A 20,313-nucleotide genomic window follows, 5' to 3' on the forward strand; every position below is an offset into this window, starting at 1 on the left:
CAAGTTGAGAAATTAGCATGATCTAGGAGATAGACTGATACAGTATAGTCCAGTGTTATATGGTTTGAGATCACTTATTAATGTACAACCAAGATCTGGTCAGACTGAGAAAGAGATATTAACCACAGTTAAAAGATATGAGAAATTTCATAAATATATTTAAGAAAAAACTAGTGCTGGTCAAGACAGCTCATAAACCACTGCAGAGTATATTTGAGAATTTACTACACAAAGGACATCCTGAGTTGGAAAATATGTTGATGCATCTAAAAACGCATGACCTAGCTGAGTACAGCCCAGACAGGCAAACATAGATTGCTGAGCTGTTGTTTATAACCCGTCTCAATGAACAAAAGGAAACCTTTTTCAGGAAATTTTAGAGAATGGGTGAATAACTTTGCACCTAACAATGCAACAAGAGACATTGCTAAAGCTCAAATGATATACTAAAGAAGATAAAGAGGTGAAACTAACAAGGAGGTTATGATGAAAAATGGCCAGATCAGTTATTCATAGTGTGTCCAGATAATAGAGCATACTATCCACAGAGAGATGGAAATAGCTATATTCAAGGTTTTCTGAAAAAGTGATTATAACAAACTACATGAGAAAAGTCATGCTAGAAAAAAAAAACATGAATCACATTTCAGCATTATAAAGTCTGCAGAGAGTTTTGTTTTTACTGTTTTGGATAAAAACACTAGGACAGATAGAATGAATTGTGCAGCATTGTCAAACCTACAGAATATTCCAGAATTAAAATGCCAAGGAAGAGTTGCTGTCATATGGAATAAGGATGAATTTTATCTATTTCAGAGCAAAGATAACTGGTATCTGATATATATTCATAGGTTCATAGGTTCATACTAGGCTATCTGCCCGAGGGCATTTACAAGCCTAGCCCATAGTTTTGTGGCTTACGCCACCCCTTTAGTATGGGGAACTATACCCATTATTTTGCTGTGCTTCTGTTGAGCAGTGACACTGAGGTAATCCCTGGGGTATATCTGCGATCTCCCATCCATTGGTCAAGATTTCTCTTGAACAAGGCCAGCGAGGTGCTCTGCCTCACATATACCGGGATTTTATTCCACAGCATAGGGAGTCTTTGGGTGATGAATCTATCCCTCCAGCACGTCCTATTAATAGCCGTGTCGAGGTTTAAGTCTCCGCCCTTGTGACTCTGACGGATCTAGATTTTTGAGGTGAAGCATATTCATCAAATCTGGGTTTGACATGGCCTTGTATGTTAGGCAAAGGTCACCTCTGAGCAAGCGGTGGCGACTGAATAGAGCTGGAGTTCTTTCAGTCGGGCAGCATAGGACAGATGTTTGAGACCCTTTATCCTTTTGATGAGGAACTTTTGTGGCCTCTCCAGCTGCTGCAAGTGTCGGGTCAGATACATTCCGAATGGGGCATTGTACTCAATCATTGGTCTGATGAGTGATGAGTATAGGGAGACTATGACCTCCCTTGATCTAGATGAGAATCCCTTCATGATAAGGTGGGCAATGTAGAAGGTCTTCCTAACTACTTTAGCTACATGGGTGTCGAATGACAGACTACTATCAACCTGGGTCCCCAGGTCCCTGATAACTTCTTCTGTGCTCAGTGGATTGCCACGTATTTGGTAGCTAGGGGTAACCTTGTTTTTTCCGAAGGGTATGACTATGCATTTTTTGGCATTTAACTTTAGGCCATGGCTCTGGCACCAGTTATCCGTTTCTGTGAGACCCTTCTGAAGGATATCTGTGTCAGATGTGCTTTCTACTATGGCGCCCAGTTTGCAGTCATCTGCAAACTTTGTCAGCCATAACCCTCCTGTGTTTGCTTGTACTTCGGAAAAGTAGATGCCAAACAAGAGTGGGCCCAGGACTGAGCCCTGTGGTACACCACTTGTGACAGGCTTTGAGTCTGACATGGCGCCAGCAACTCTGACCCTGTGGGTTCTGTCACTCAGCCAGTTTGCAACCCATCTTGTGATGTATGGGTTAACATTTAAGCTGATGAGTTTTCAATGATACCCGAGTGGGGTATTGTATCGAAGGCCTTGCCAGATCGAGGTAGGCTGTATGGACTGCCTTTCCTCATCAATGGCTTTGGTGACTGTTTGAAAAAGTCAACCAAGTTTAGAAGGCATGATCTGCCTTTGACAAAGCCAAACTGGGATGGATCCAAAGTCTGCAAATTCCCTATGTCTTTATTTATGAGGTCCATTATGATCCTCTCCATGGCTTTGCAGATAAGGCTTGTCAAGCTAATGGGCGGTAATTTCCAGGGTCGGTGGAGGCACCGCCTTTGTGAAGTGGGACCACAGTTGCAGTGCGCCACTCCTGGAGTGCGTATCCAGAGGTAAGACTATGATTAAACAGCTGTCCTAGCTGTGGGTTTAATTCCTCGTTGAGTTCGTGGAGCACACAGCCGGGGACACCATCAGGTCCCATGGATGCTGTGTTTTTGCTTTGGAGAGAGCAGTTCTCACTTGGGCGTTGGAGATGTTTGGGGGCTGCAATCGCTTGGTATAGATATCTCTCCTTTTGGGTGTGAGGGGGGGGTGAAGTTTGCACTGAACCTGTCAGCCAGTATGTCGGCAATGTCTGTAGGATCAGTAATCTTCACATCATTTTGAACTAGTTCTGAGCATATCTGGGAGTTTCCTCCCAGGTTTCTAACATAGCTAAAGAAGGCCTTATGATTGTCTTTTGAGTCTTTAGCTATTTTTCTCTCAAAATTTGCTTTGGATGATTTTATGAGAGCTCTTAGTTTTTTACTTATAGTGATCAAGGGTGTCTTACTTTTTAAGGATTTTGCTCTATCTTGTAGTAGCTTCCTCCTTTTGTTGTAGAGTTTGTTTATGGCTGGGGTCCACCAGACTGGACGCTTGCCTTTGGTACAAAGAGTCTTTGTTTTGCTTGGGATTGCCTTATCCATGCAGTCCTGCAGGTGCTGGTAGAAGGCATTTGTAAGTGATTCAGCGACTTGAGTACTGTTTTCTGCCGGCTCGGGGGCCTTAAAGGAGACCACACTAGTCTTTAGAAGTGTGAAGTCGGCTTTGAGAAGTTCTTTACTGTGGTCTTTTTATTTCAGGTGGGGGTGGGATGAGGACCTCCAGCGAGATTAGTTTGTGATCTGATCTCACCAGTGAGGGGTATACTTCCGGTGTTGAACATTGTGCTCCCATGTTCGTGATGATGAGATCAAGTATGTTTTCTCCTCTTGTGGGGATGGTGACTAGTTGTTCCATGGCATTTGAGTTTATGAATTCCAGGAACTTTTGGGCTAGGGTGTTTGGGCTTGAGTAGTGTTCCCAGTCTATATTAGGGTAATTGAAGTCACCTAGTATGATGGTGTTTGGTGATACATTTATCCCTCTAGTGTTTTCAGGAAGGCCATGTGAGGTTCCTGAGTTTGTGAGGGTGGCCTGTAACATGCTACAATTTGTAGAGCAGTCTTGCCTATGGTTAATTGCACCTGGATGGTCTCCGATGCATCGTGCGTTGCCACCAGTCTTGAGGTGTGGGTGTCTTTGATGAATATGGATACCCCACCTCCTTTCTTGGTATTGTCCGGATTTTGCGGGCGGAACGCATGATAAGAGGTAAAACCTGATAGTGCTGGGGTGCTCTCAGGAGCCTTGAACCAGGTTTCTGTCACTGCACAGACATCGATGTTCTCCATACTGAGAAGGACCTCGAGTGCGTGCATTTTGAGATTTAGACTTCTGGCATTGAGCAGCATTACCCTTAGTTTTTTTCTTTTTGTGTTCTAGGGTGGTAGGTTTAGAATTTGAGCCTTGCCTAAAAAGGCACTATGGGGTGGCAAGAGCCTTTGCCAATATCCGGAATCCCAGGGTGACAGGTGCAAGCCGTCCCTTGCGCAGCGTGGCTTGTCCAGCATGTCATCCCAGGCAGACAGACATTGGATCCCCTTTGAATGACACCAGAGTTTAAGCCAACTGTTAAAGCTGATCATCTTATCTCTGTATTGTGGCATCATTCTTGGTGAAGGTAGGATACTGCTCAAGGTCAGGGTCATACCTGCCTGGGCTACATAATCAGAGAGCTCCTCAATGTCTCTTTTCATGTAGTCCAAGGAGGTACGTCTCAGGTCGTTTACACCAGCGTGGACAATGACTGAGTCGTATTTGTACCTGCTGTTGAGAGACCTGAGTGCTTGCGTTATGTGGTGGATTCTAGCGCCCGACAGGCAGCTTACTGTGACCTTCTCCTTACTCAGTCTGGTGGCGGGCGTCAGTGTGTCTGACTATGGAGTCACCAATGACTAGTGTGTCTGGCATTGTGTTTGGCCTTAAGGGCTGTGACTGTTTGACACTCTGACTGTGAGGTCTATGTGTTGCAGGTGTTGTGTTCTGAGGTGGTGGTTGTTTGGGTGTCTGCTTTGGTGGCCTCTGCTGTTTTGGTAGATTTTTGATCAGAGCCGCCGAGTATGTCTTTGTGTGTTTATGTGTATGATTTGAGGTTGTGATGGTACTATGTGAGACTGGGTCTATAGTGTGTGTGGTAACCTTCTCCTCCTGACTGGTCTTGCCAGTCACTATTAATCTAAGTTTCAAAGGGTAGTTAAGCTGAAGGGTTCTACAAGTGTTATTTTCAGTGGAGCACTGAAAACTGTTTTTGCTGTACAATGAACTGTGAAGACTGTAATTTCAGACAATGGACTGAATGTTAGTATCCAAGGTTTAGAAATTTTGCTGAGTACTGGACATTTAAGCATATTATGAGTAGCCCAATCACGAAAGCAATGGTCAAGTAGAGAGAATTATACATATAGTCAAGAAGTTAATGAAGAAGTGGGGCAGCCTTGTAAATGGAAGAATAAAGCCCTAACTTCCACCTAAATGATCCAGGTTTGATTAGCAGACACAGACTCTGGAAGGAACAATTATAACCACCAATATCCTCAGTTAAATCAGAGAATAAAAATATGCATGTCTTCACAAATAACCAAAATCCAAACGTTCAGCTGTATTAAATGTGCAGAAACTCTGCATCAGGAAGAATCTACCCATCATGCTTAAACAAATGCAACACATGAGGACACTCCTCATACTCTTCCAACTCACAACAAATTTACTCTACCACAACATTTTTCATTACACACCTATCAACAGTCACCAAATTCAACTCGAGATCCACCATTCATGTAACATGTCCCCAGCTAATGCATGTTTGACTAGCAGCCGGGGTGGATGGCTGATTCTGATTTGCCCCTTCTGGGTGGGAGGCAGCCTAGACTTACTTGCAGCATTAGAAACATTAAGAGAGTGGTGAACACCTCGCTGCAAAATGCATACTAATTGGTCAGTGTACATGCATGCACCTCCTAAAGGCAGGCATATCAGAGCATAAAAGGTTGCCACAGGGTGGTGGAGCTAGGGCACACCCTCCAAGGCAGCAGTATAACACTCTACCAGCATCTCCATTCTTCTCACTGGCCATGGACTCTGCTCATATTAAGCTTGTTGAAGGATAAGGAAGGTCTAGTAGAACTGGTGAATAAGGAGATGAGAGGAGCTGATGGTCATTTACAGGGAGATAAAAAAATTCACCATTCATTATATCACCCTCTTTCAATAACCAAAACCAAACTTGTATACATTCTCTGCTATGTTCATCCTAAAAGGAGATGTAAACATTATAAAACATGCTAACTAGACTCACATACCCTATAAATGCAAAACTTTGTATGATAAAACATAAACCTCCCTATACTATCAATAAACCCTACCGACCCAAGAAAAAAAATTTATATAATGAAAATCACTTGAATTCCTGTTATTAATAACCTTCTATTATTATGGGAGACCACGGTGGTGCAGTGGTTAGCATTGCCACCTCACAGCAAGAGGTTCTCTGGTTCGATCCGTGGCTGGGGTGCCTTCTGTGCGGAGTCTGTATGTCCTCCCTGTGGTCGCTTGGGTTTCCTCCAGGTGCTCTGGTTTCCTCCCACATCCCAAAGATATGCTGTAGGTGGATTGGATACTCTAAATTGTCCCTAGGCATAAGTGTGTGCATTCTCTGAAGAGACAACTGTGTTATGGATCCACGGTTAGACCAGTTTTGTCTTCTGAGCGGAAGGGCACCTATCCTTGTAGGAGTTGCAAAGCCTGCTGTCACATTTCTACCAGGGTAGTTTTTCAGCATCCAGTATATGATGTTATATTTAAACCTGACTTTTATGCTGATTGTACCAGTATATGATGTTATATTTAAACCTGACTTTTATGCTGATTGTAAGTCCCATGGACTTGTATACTTAGCCAGATGTAAATGTTACACTTTATTCTACATGGGGAAAACTGTTAGGATGCTTAAAGAGTGCATTCTTCAGCATATGGGTGACATAAGACGTAAAAACATACTTAATGCTCTAGCCAAACATGTTTCTATTTTTACTGATCATAGTTTTGATTTTATAGTGTTACAATTGCTATATTTTAACAAAAGGCATGGTGATTTTAATAATAGACTTGAAACTGCAGAGACAAGGTGGATTGTAAAGTTGCAGGCAGATAAACTGCCTGGCCTTAATGCCTCTGTTCCTTTAAAACCAATTCTTAAGAAAAGAAGTATACATTAATAATTGATTGCTGTATTCTATTGGTTAATTGAAGCACATGTTTTAGTATTTAATGGGTTTTGTCGTTTTATTCTGTGGATCTGATGAAGCACAACTTGTGTGAAAGTGCTTATCCTGTATACTCCCTGTATTAAAGTTTTATACTTTTATAACCTTGGTAGATGCCTGGTTTGTTTGCAGTATAAAAGCATTTTTTTCTTCCCAGTATATATTTACATAGATAAAATGAAAAATTGGCTATCCCTATCATCTTCACTTTGTGACTCATCTTTACAGCAAACTTTTAATAGCCCAGTTTTGAAAGAATTCTGACAGTAGCTCAAGTACCCTTCTTTTTCTGTATAAAAGTCAAAACCTGGTAATAAAGCTATGTTAATCTCCATGGAGTATGTGCTAGTAAACATACTCAACCTTGTAGAAGAAGCACCTTCAGTACTATTGGAAAATTCAGTTTATTCTCAATGTTCATATGATGGCATACTTTGATGACTTAATTAAATTGCAATCTTTGCATAAGGCTAGTCTCAGGAAAATCACGATCAACATACATAGGCCTTTCTTTCACAAAATATTTTTTATCCAGCTGGAATATCTGCCAAATCACCTGCTCCTTCACATTCCAATTCGTAAACTGAGCTAATGTCACCCAAGACTTCCCCATAATTATCTGCAACAATCAAACATAAGTATTATATTTTCTCAATTCTCAATAATGCTTTAGAGTAACCAGTTCATACCACAATCTTCTTCTTCTTCACAAGACCCATACAATCAGGACCTTCCTCTTTTGAAATACCTGTTAATCGTTCAGTTAGTCACCTGACTTTATCTTCCAAGATCACCAACTTCTGCTCAAGTTAGACTAGTTGATTCACCTCTAATTTCACAAAATCTCTTCTTTTTTTCCACTCTTTGCTCCCTCTGCCTGCCAACTGTCAGACTCTCTAAGTCTATCAGCACATTTATTCCCTTCATCAGATGAGAACCAGTGGAGAGGGCTTGTCATCCAGGCAGCATCAAGAGTTGGAGGATTTTTTCATTTTTTTCTCCCATTCCTATCGCACTTGTGCCTGGCATATCACTAGGAGACCATGCAAAGGACTTTATGCAAAGAACTTCGTCTCACAATGGGAGTAGCCTTTAAGCAGCCCCTCCCCTGCAGCAAGAGCAATTGTCTCTCTGATTTCCAGTAATGAGATATCATTGTCCTGTATGCCTCAGAGTACATGCAAAACCCTTCCCCTGTGAGAGGTAAGAGGAACATGCCTCTTCACTCCTACCTCTTCCAACCTGGCTCCTCCATTGCCAGGACTGCTACGCAAACCACAATTACCCTGGGATGCAGTCAGGGCTCTGTCACTTTGTGCCATGAAGCCAAGTGTAATTTCTCAACACCTCTGTTGCATAGGCACAATAGCATTCTACTGCTCTTGCAACAACTCAGTATCTTCATTTTCACTTTCCTCCAGCTGTCTTGTATGCTTTGTTACATTTTTAAAAACTAATTGAACCTCATAAAGGATAACATCTGGAGAAATTGCTCCACCCTTAAACCAAATTTCACTAACACTGCTCTTCTCAACAGCTACTTGCTCAGACAAGACTGAAACAACATGGCCTATGATACTTACAGTATTTACCTTTGCAGATATTTATTTTCTGATATTTTGAGATCCAATCACCAAGCCTCCACTAATCTGAAGCTGCACCAGTACTTATTGCAAACCATATAAAAAAACTTCTAGAAATGCAAAATGCAAATATGAAGTGACTGTAGAAGAAGCAACTTCCTGAAGCGCTTATGATCCCTCCATTGAGAAGCTACTATTAAGGATCATACAAAAGAAATAATGATGTATAATATCCATGGTCAAGATGCACATGGGTGTAGAACAAACACAAGATATTAACTTAAAGTAGCTAATTCAGACTGCAAATGGCTGAGTCTAAAGCAGATTCTAACTACTAAATTGAACAATTTAGATTATTAGAGAAAGATGTTTTTATTTATTTATTATTTGTTTATCGGGAAAGTCCGAGTGGGACAGAGCCCATTTTCAATAGAGGCCCAGAGAGAAACCCTCCAGATGCATGTCTTTTGGAATTTGGGAGGAAACAGGAGCACCCAGAGGAAACCCATGCAAACACAGGGAGGAGGAGGAGAATGGAAGGTACCCCAGCCGAGAACTGAACCAGAGCATCTCATTGTGTGAGGCAACAACGGTAACCACTGCAGCACTATGTCACCCAATAAGGATCCCGGAAGTTGCAAATGAATCATGAGATGAAGCCAAGTACCACTTAGAAAGCTACTTACAAGCATGAAGAGTCTAACTCTGATAATCAAAATAACACTTTCCAGAAGACAGATGCACAATTACCATTGGTAATGGTCTTTCTGTCACATTCAGCAAATAACCATCACCCTATTGCAAATATTTTTGTCCTGTAAAACTACTAGATAGAATCATTTTTGAGTAGTTTCTTCTATACATAAATCAGTATGCTTCCTGACAGACATCAAGAGTTTAAAGTCAGCTGCAGAACCATAATAGCTTTATATACCAACATGGATAATGGCAAACTCACAGGAGCTATATTTCATCACTTGAAAAGGGCATTTTTCATAGTAGATTACACTATCCTATTATAAAAACCTCTTGAAAAGTGGAGTGTTGAAGAATAAATATTACAATTGTTCAAAAACTACCTTTCTAAAAATCTTTTTCAGTTATAGGAAATAATTTCTCCTCTGAAACAGGTGCTAGTCTAAAAGACATTTCACAAGGTATAGCATCATGACCTCTTCTGTTTCCACTGTTTCTAAATGATCTGCCATGGGACCTGCCATAGCTTAACTGTATACTTTATGCAGATGATATAGTGATAACAAGGGGGGGTCAGAAAAAATAATAAACCCTTGTAAAATATTACAGAAAGACATAATGTCAACAAGGAACTGACTAATCCTTAGGCTCCAATTTCCAGTGGTTACTTTTTGATAAAAATCTCATAATTCAAACAAATGATCACTAGAGCCATGAATGTTATTAAAGCGGCGCAATGGCAAATTGTTCAAACAAAATAGTGTTTAAAGTGGACACATTCATTAGATGCTAGGTTTTAAAGTGGACTGTGTATGTTACAGTAAGCACAGTAAATATTAGTTTTGTAATTTTGTAACATTGTGCATGGGCTGTAGTGGGTTATACCGTGTATAATTCTGAAATAAGCAAACTGAAATATATATACCCATTATTTATATATTTCTTCATTAAATTGATTCCAGTCAGACAGCTGAGGTGTACATAGTCATATAATTTTATGCAATTGGTGTACACATCTGTAAGTGTGTGTGTGTGTGTGTGTGTGTGTGTGTGTGTGTGTGTGTGTTTGTAAAATAAATTATTGTGACCAATTATTATTTTTATTGTGTTGCAATCTGATATCTTTAGGATATATAGTCAACCAATTGCTGGGTATGATGGTTGTCTCTTGTTGAAAGCGACTTAATCCTGCTGTCATTTGCTCAAGAAAAGCAATGTTCTAGCTTTGCAAGAATATTGTGTATGTGTGTGAATCAAGTTGGAATACTTTACTGTGACCACTGTTTATGTGAAGTGTGTGTGTGTGTGTGTGTGTGTGTGTGTGTGTATATATATATATATATATATATATATATATATATATATATATATACATATGTATGTGTGTGTGTATGTGTATGCACACATACACACACACACACACACACACACACACACACACACACACACACACACACACACACACACACACGTACACACATGAGAGGGCTTTGTGTTGAAATTTCCAAACATTGTTTATTTTATTTTTATTTTACATTTGTTGACCGGGCTAGTCTAGCTGGATATATGTCCATTTTCAGTAGAGGCCCGGGGAGAAAAGCTCCAGTAAACAGAGGTATACAATACAATATTAAGTGGAGAGGTAGTTAGTACAGGAAATAAACATTATAATCAGAGCAAAAGGAGTACAGTATAATCAGAGCATTAACTAAAAGTAACGAAGGGAGATGTTCAGAATAACATTTTTTTTTCAGTATGTAACAGATAAGCTATTTCTCAGAGGATCCTATAATACGGCAATCATATCATAGGTATAAGGAGCATAAGCAGATAGAGAGGAGGACAAAGCCAGTATTTATTTAGGTGAAGTTTCAGTTGTTTTTTTTAAAAAGTGGGAGAGAAGACAGTGCTAGGATATCAGAGGGAAGTTTGTTCCACTTCTTTCCAACAGAGTTGGAAAAGAGACAGTCGCCTGAAGAGTTATTGGGTTTGGTAATTTTTATAAGCAATTTATTGGAAGAACGTAGTTGTTTCAAATTATTATATGGTGAGATGAGGTTGGAGAGTATAGGTGTTTTAGTTGGATGATATAGGATCTTATGAGTTATTAAGAATTGCTGAAGTAGAAGTTGGTTAGGAAGTTCTAGCCAGCCTAGTTGTTTTAGGTTCAGGCAGTGGTGAGTTCTAAATGGGGAACCTGTAGCAAATCTAGCAATGTTGTGGTAGGATGTTGAGAATTTCTTAAGGTTGTTTTTTGAAAGATTTGTGTATATGGGGCAAGCATATAGAAGAGACGAGATAAGGTGAGATCTGGCTAGTGTGGTTCTTGTTTCAGGTGTAAGGTAGGGTTTGATTCTATAAAGGGATCCTATTTTTTATTCACTAGTTTTATTGTCATATTGATGTGAGAGTCAAAGCTAAGATTGTTGTCAATAGTAATTCCTAGAAGTTTTGTAGTGGAATCTGGAGAAATAAGAGTATTATCACTGGAAGTAAGAGTGAAGTCTAGTGGGGTTGATTTACAGAAAGGTGAGAACAAGAGCAATTTGGTTTTCTTGGGGTTAAGGAGTAGGCAGTGGTCAGAGAACCATTGCTCGACAGTGGTAAAGGCTTGTTGTCTGAGTACTTGGAGTTCAGTTTGAGATTTAGCCAAGCAGATTATAGTAGAATTGTCTGCGTATTGTATGCAGGTAGTATTTGGGATAGCTAATTGGAGGTCATTAATAAAGATAGAAAATAGAAGGGGGCCTAGGATAGAACCTTGAGGTACACCTAAAGAGATAGGAAGGAGATTAGATAATGAATTTTTCCAAAGAACTGCTTGTTGATGATTTTCAAGGTAAGATGTGAACCAGGTTAGGGAAAGATGATCAAGTTTGACTTGAAAGTAAAGTATTCATTGACATTTATTTTGTCAACACACTTTCGTCAACAAAACAGATATCAACAGGTGTGTGAGATTGACAATCCTTGGGGTTGGAGACCTTCCCTAGGGATTGAGTTATCTTGGAGTGAGTATATTTAATTAGCAGGGGATGTCGGTGGCCATTGGGTTGTCATCCCTACCCAGCAAAAAAAAAAAAAAATATATATATATATATATATATATATATATATATATATATATATATACATGTATATACACCTCTTATGTAATTCTGTGGGGAGGGGGTCACTGAATGAGTCACCACAGAGGTTGGACAATACACCAGCACAGCCCTGTTGCACATCCATTCCATCCATTAAAGGCTGTGTGTGTGGGGGGTTTCAGGACAGAATAAGAAAACATTTCATGACAAACATACCCACTGCATCAGGAGCCTCTGTCTCCTCACTGGCCCTGAGAATGTATCACAGCAAATCTATGGGAGGTAAGTAGTACTCAGTAAACTCAGTGAATGAGGAGAGGGGCTGTTGGCAGATAATCATCAGCTGATTAGCTGTGAGGAGGATGAGTCCTCTGTACTCTAATTATGCTTCTGTTGGGATTGACTTGTGACAGGGTTATACATGGAAGCCTCCTTGATGTCCTCTAAGTACCCTTGCATTCTGACTTTCACTTGATGATTAGTTTGCCCTAGATAATATAACGCACATGAGCTTCTAAGGTCATATACTATGGTTTTCTAATAATTGTTCACATTATTCAATGACTTGAAGTAATAGCATTTGATCATATGACTAGAGCTATGACTGATACACTTGCCGGCAAAACAGACTTTGCATATTTTAGGGACTTCCACTAGTTCATTGTAAGTTCCAGACCTGATCACTTCATGTATAAAACTTGGGGAATTTATATATGAAAGTTTCAAGGGCATGTTACCCAGAATATCAACACTAGCTAAAATATTCCAGTGTTTTTAAGATAGGAGATACCCCCTCAATGAAGGGGATGTACTGAGTCATAAAATAAAAGCCTTCCTGCTCAGTTACCCTACCATGCTTATTCTTCTAAAAAAGCATCTTTTCCTCAAAATGTAAAGTTTCTTCCATCTTCTATAAAGAAGATGCCAACAAGTTTTCTTGACAAATTCTGCCTTTAAGCAATTGTGCTTTATCCCATGCCACTTGATAGAAAACCTCATCATCCAAGCAGAGATCCTTAGCTCATAAGAAATCTTCTTTTGGAAGTGAATTAGCTAAGTGTATGGGAGTGCATTTTCAGCATGTAAAACCGGATCCACTGTTACAAAATTGTAATTATTGTGTCATTTTACCTTCCTTATTTCCTCTAAAATTGGGTACTTTCTATCACATATGTTTTTAACTGTAAAACAGAAGGCTGCAGAATCACATCCAAAACAGTATTCACTCTTTCTAGTAGAACACAATAGGCCTTACAGGGGGTTAGTCATGCATTTATCTGTTATTATTAACACTTAAAACTAAGGCAAACAGGCATTCACAGTAATCTACTTCTCTCCCATAGCCTTTGATATGATACTCCACTGTGTCATAGCATCGGTAAAAAGAGATTATCCAGATTTTAGACAATCTAAAGGATTCACTTCTAACTTCTGATCATTTTGAATGTTATTAAGCATAAACCTCTTGAGACATAACTGCTACTGTCTCCTTTATCTGCCAGTTTAACCACTATGTATGAGTCTCTTTCAAACTCTTTTAAGGCACACCACCTTTGGTCATATTGCACTTTATATGATGTTAAGAATATCTAGATAACTATTCCATAACTTTTATTTTAACAGTGCTATAAATAAAAACACAAATGAGCAGATCAGGCTTATTAGTGTGGGTAAAATTATTCCAACTGTTAACTTTAAAAGCCAAAACAGATTTGTTCATCCTTTTTGCAGCAAATGTGTGTTGTTTTTTATCTAACATTAGCTCCACCCGTCCATTTGCCTCATGCTACCCTCCTTACTTTGAAATCACCATCAACCAATGAATTACTTGCTTCATATTTATCAATCCATCATTGTATTGTTAGTCTAAAGTAATTGGCATTCTGAAATATGAATTGTATTATCATTGTACAAATGTATAGACAGAATATCAATGTAATAATAAGTATCAAATATTAAATCCATGGGTTGTATTTGTAGTCCATCCAGCCCTTCACATGTTCATAGCAGTAATACATGAAGAGTGGTGCTACATGATTATACAAATCATGTCTTTCAATATGACTTCAAAAATGCGGAGGCATTTTGTTAAACACCCCCCCAATGCAAAAGCCTAATGTACTTAAGGCATAAGCAATGGGGACAGATAATTACTGCGCATCCTTTTAAAGTAAATATTATTTCCAGGAAACACATACAATGAGTTCTTACTACAGCTAAGACAAATAGGATCTATAAATCCAAATTTAGACAAGCCAATCTGGAAAGTCTGTTGGAGTCTGTGGAAAAGCAGCAAAAGGGTATGAATTATAACAGATTAGTATCATTAACTCTTGGATAAGAACCAGGACATCCTCGATGATGAAACAAGTGAGGCTACTTTTGCTTGCCAAGAGTGAAGTAAATGATGTACATGCATACCTAAACAGTAGTTCTAACAGATTTTAAGAGATCAGCAAATTATTTGGTGATAACACCTACAGAACAGTTGAGAAACTAGGGTTCACTCTACCACATCAAAAGCTACTACTGCAGCTCTTGCTACTCAACGTATATGAAGATGCCTCAGGATGATCCATTTGTTATGGCTAGAGAGCAAACTTTGTTAACTGTGATTATGCATGGAACACTACAAATCATCCAGTGAACTGCTTTGTAATATCCCAGACATGTAGTAAATCTTGAAGTAGTAATCCTAATTTATGACAAACCATGACAGTAGATATATGAATAATAAACATGTTCACTGTTTTAAGGATTCCTCCGGCACTGTATACATACTGGATCTATTTAACCAGTATGTAAATTACTGATATTTTCATAATCTCTACTTTCCCATTGGATTATTAGAGGAAGTTCTCACATTTATACTATGCATGTAGTTGGAGTTTTATACTGGAAGCATTTGTATTTGTGTATGCGCTGACTGTTTAGTCTGTTACAAGGGCAATTGCGGATTCAATCTTCTTGCTTTCTTCTTTGGTCAAGAGCTAAATTTATTTATCTAGGAAGTTAACTGCATATTCTAGTATCAAGGCATTGTGTCACCTTACCCTCTGCTGCTTTACCTACCTTTGCTTACCACTCCTCTGATTGTTTTCCTAGGGTAAACTCCTCTGTGGCTCATCCCGCTCCGTTCCCCTACCCTGCCCTCAAATTTCACCCGCCCCCAGTGGTCCTAAACTTATACTCTAACTGCCACACCCCTATGCATTAGGACTAACCTCTAACTCCTCCCCTTAAAGTGCTATTACCTCTATTATATTCTCACTTTACCCCTATCTCCTCCCCCTTAAAGAACCATCACTCATTTACCTTTATCCATTACCCTATCACTCTATCCACAAATATCCCTACCTTTAACCACCTTAACCTAAACAAATGGCTCAAGGATCCTGTAAATCCTTACCTTTATTACTACTCTTAATTATACTTATCATTCCCTATCTACTTACTCTCTACAAACACCATAGACTCCTAGGACTGCATACCCACATCACACACACCTCTGTCCTTAACCCCAGCTCCACTCATAGTGTTAGCAACCTCCCCAGCTCAGCTAAGTACTCAGCAGCCATATTTCATAGACTCCATCACATCTCTCAGTGTAACCCACTAGCTAGAAAAAATAAGAACCTAATTTTTAAACTTCTACAACTCATCCTAAAAGTTCAGGTCCACTCCCTGTTAGATGGTGATATACACCCTAACCCAGGTCCTACCACTATCACAGCTACACAGCCTGATACACCAACAAATTCAATCACACAGACACTTACCAAGCCCCCAACTCTCTCCTGATAGCTCATCTTAATATTCGTAGCATCAATAACAAAATAGCTCACCTGCATGCCCTTATTGATGTTTATTCCTTTGACATCCTCTGTCTGTCTGAAACATGGCTTAATCCATCAATACAAGACAGTGCAGTTCTACCCCCTGGCTATAATATCATAAGACGTGACCGTAACACTAAAAAAAGGAGGAGGTGTAGCCATACTTTATAAGAATGGATTACAAGTTACCTTGTTAGATTCCAAACCTCCACTTTGCAACAATGCAGAAATTCTTCTAACTAAGGTTCAGCTTAACAAAAGCAAAGCCATATATCTATCATGTGTCTATCTTCTCCCAGGCAATAACATCAACACATTAGAGGCTATCCTCAGCTGGCTCTCAAGTAACTACCCCCAAGAAACCATTATACTTGGAGATTTTAACATTAACTGGAACTCCTGTATATCTGAGCAGCCTTCTACTCATATCAACTTATATGGTTTTACCCAAACTATAACATCCCCAACCCGCACCAATAAAACTAACAACAAAACTAGTATCCTTGACTGGATACTCACTAATACCCCCCAACTAAACTATAAAACAGGCACCCTCCCTGAGGACATAAATGATCACTTGCTTACCGATTTAATCAGAACAAAAACTGTCATCCTAAACTCTACCATCTGTAGAACTATTCGCACTACCAAAAATTTTAACCCTGCTAACTTTCAAGCTGAACTAGTCACCTGTGACTGGTCACCCCTGAAATACCTCCCAATAGATAATGCCGTGAAATACTTTAACTCTAAATTTCTAACCATTTTAGACAGCCATGCCCCATTACGCAAAGTTAGAATTAGAACCAAACCGGCGCCATGGCTCACCAAAACGACCAAACAAAAAATCCTCCAAAGAAATAAACAATGGGCCAAATGGCACTCAACAAAAAGCTCCTCAGACCACCTGCAATTCAGACAGCTAAGAAATGAAACAAAAAAAAGCCATATTAGCCGATAAAAGAAACTACTACTACTACCAACTACAACAAACCAACCAAAATAATCCCCAAAAATTCTGGCGAGGTATCAATAACCTCCTACACCCTGGATGCTCAAGTACTCCCTCTCCCTCTGGCTCTGATCACAACAATCCCATCCAAATAGCTGACTCATTTAATACTTTTTTCACTGAAACCGTACAATCCCTAGCCAACCAGCTATCCCCTAGCATCCCAGGCTCTGCCACAACCTTTACCAATAATTCTCATCAATTTCATTTTCAGCCAGTGCCCACTTCACTTATCTGTAACCTCATACAGAAACTTAAACCCATTACTCTCTCTGCTGATAAATTACCTGCAGAATACCTGCAAAAAGCTGCTAAAGTCATAGCCTACCCCATATCCTTCCTCATTAACAGAACTATTTCTGAAGGATCTATTCCCCTAATCTTGAAAGTCTCTCACATAATTCCCCTGCATAAGGGCGGTAACTCCAAAGAGTTGTCCAATTATAGGCCCATAGATATTCTATCTCCTTTGGAAAAACTAATGGAGAAATGTATACACATACAACTGTTAACCTACCTACTCGATCACAATTTATTAGCACCCTGCCAACATGGCTTTAGACCATTTCATAGCACCACCTCTGCTCTCTTATCCTTCACTAACCATATTAACAGTAATCGTAACATTGATACTCTATCCTCAGCTGTTTTTATTGACCTGTCAAAAGCATTTGACATGGTGAATCACCACCTCCTTATAGACACACTCATAAGCCTGTCATTGGACAACCATACTATACAGTGGTTCCAATCATACCTGCATAACAGGCAACAGGCTGTACTATGGGAAAATACTTTATCTTCCCACGTTCCAGTCACTCTAGGGGTCCCACAAGGATCTATATTAGGCCCATTACTCTTCTCCATCTTTACAAATGACCTTCATTCTGTAATTCCTCAAGTTGACTGTATCCAATATGCTGACGACTCCACACTCATATGCGCTGCTGCTTCTCAATCAGAACTTCAGTCACTAACCCAAATGACCTTTAGTACAGTTGAAAACTGGCTCCTACAAAGACATCTTATCCTTAACCCCAAAAAAACAAAAATGCTATTATTTACCCCCACCCGCAGAACCTCCCCACTTAACTTTACTATTACTTCAAATGATGGAACTATAATAGCTCCTGAACCAACCACCAAACTACTCGGGGTACTAATAGATAACAACTCATCCTTTGAACCTCACATTAATAACACCATAAAAATAGTAAACAAGAAACTAGGTTCCCTCTATAGAATAAAACCCTTTCTTACACCTCCAGCCAGGGTTACTATTGCTCCTACCCACCTCATCTCTACCTTGCTCTATGCCTCCCCATATCTATACCAAAATATGTAGAAGTAATCTGAGTAAACTTACATCCTCCTACAACAATATTGCCATATTTGCAGCTGGGTCCTCCTATAGAACTCATCACTGTGTCAATCTGAATCAGTTAGGATGGTTAGAGCTGCCAAATTTAATACTTTTCAATCAATTAATAGTAGCCCATAAGATCCTGTATTTACCTCAAAATACACCCATACTTACATCCCTAGTCATCCCCTATAATAACCTCAAGACCTTACGCTCAGCTAATAACCTACTTGTACAAATATCAAAATCCAACAACTTAGCTGGTGACACCTTGTTCTCCAATACAGTAGGTAAAGCCTGGAACATCCTCCCAAGCCAACTAACCTCAATATCCTCTGTCAGCTTATTTAAAAGCAAGCTTAAACCCTACCTCAAATCACACTGGCTATGCCCCTGTGTTAACCCAGACTAAGTACCCTAACTATTAACTAGACTCCCACAATTCCTAGCCTCCCATGATCATGATCTTGTGTTGTCTCACTAAATTTTAGTGAGCTTAACCTTCCTTAGGATTTTTTCTCATGTAAATAAGTATATACTGTGGAATGATCAAACACCTTCATATAGTATCACAACCTATGTGTTAAATAACACTAAACATCCATCCTTGTTTGCTGTTCTTCTATACTCTATCTATTGATCTCTAGTGTTTTTCTTTCTTAGGTTTTTGTGAGACCTTAGTATCTCATCATAAATTACTAGGTGTATCTAATTTTGTAATATGTTATAAAGATTTGTACTACACCATTTCTAATACAAATGTATTAGTCTTATTCATCTATTCTTAGATAAATTTTTCCTTTTTCCTACTGAAATATAAAATATATAATCTTAGGCTTGTACTATAATTGTTAAAACTTATGTACCAAATTATACTGTTATTGTCTTCGTCTTGACCTTTTATGTTGTTGTAATTTGTAGAGCTTTTCTCCCCGGGCCTCCACTGAAAATGGACATATATCCAGCTGGACTAGCCCGGTCAACAAATGTAAAATAAAATAAATAAATAAATTTTAAGAAAAAAAGAAGGTCATGTGATGTGTACACATAGTATTTAAATGTTTTATGACAGTACACTTGCAAGTCTGATGAAGTCTCAGTGACACCATTTAGAGTACACTAAGGAGAGAAAACACTAACTTATTTGTGTGAAATTTATTAAACGAGTGTATAGTATTTCTTGTGTTCCTGCTTCCTTGACTAGATTCCAGGCTGATTATATTGATACTTATATATGAGCAAAACAGGCCATCCCAGACTGTTTTAGAAAACAATTAAAGACAAAGCCTATTTTGATAAAAAATTAATTCTCATGAAAGTACACCCAGCATGGATCTGCCTCTGTCTGGGATTTCAGACTGCTCTTTTTCACTGTTGTCATATTCTCATCATTGCCTTCATCCTCTTTCCCCCACCTAGGCCTTCTCTGGAAACAAACAATTCCTGTTTCCTCATTACAACAGTCACTCTATTCCAACTTCTGCTTCCAAGCCATATCTTCAAATATAGCGAAAGAACTGCTAGAGAAAATACACACAAAAAAAATCCATCTAACAGTAACTACCCACCCTTCCTATAAATAGGGGACCCAGTTTGGCCAGGCCCCTTACATATGTTTTCAACCTTTCCCTGATATCAGATCTCGTTTCCCTCAGTCCAAACATTCATTAACTATTTCCACTCCTAAAACTCCCTTAACCTCAGTATGACAATACTTTAGACCAATTTCTGTCTTGTATCACAAACAATTTTTTTTTCAAAAAAGTAACCTCCTTATTCTAATTATTATATCCCAGCAAACTCATAAGTCTAGTATTAGCTAATTCTTACATTAGACAATTAGTCCAGTAAATAGTACATCACAGCAAACATAAAAAGTTAAATTCTAATGGCATTCTTATTTCAATCCTTTAATATTAATAAGGGGAATAACTTTTGCCAGCTTGCTCTAAAGACATACTGCCACCAGATAAGAAAGCAATATTACAAAATTACAGTGTAAAAAATATTTTATTCTATATCAGCCAAGCATGTCTATATATATATATATCTACACATCAAAGATTTACAAAGAAAAGGGGATGAA

This window comes from Protopterus annectens, chromosome 2.part0, assembly GCF_019279795.1.
Source record: "Protopterus annectens isolate FY-2018-M chromosome 2.part0, PAN1.0, whole genome shotgun sequence".
Classification (NCBI taxonomy): domain Eukaryota; kingdom Metazoa; phylum Chordata; order Ceratodontiformes; family Protopteridae; genus Protopterus; species Protopterus annectens.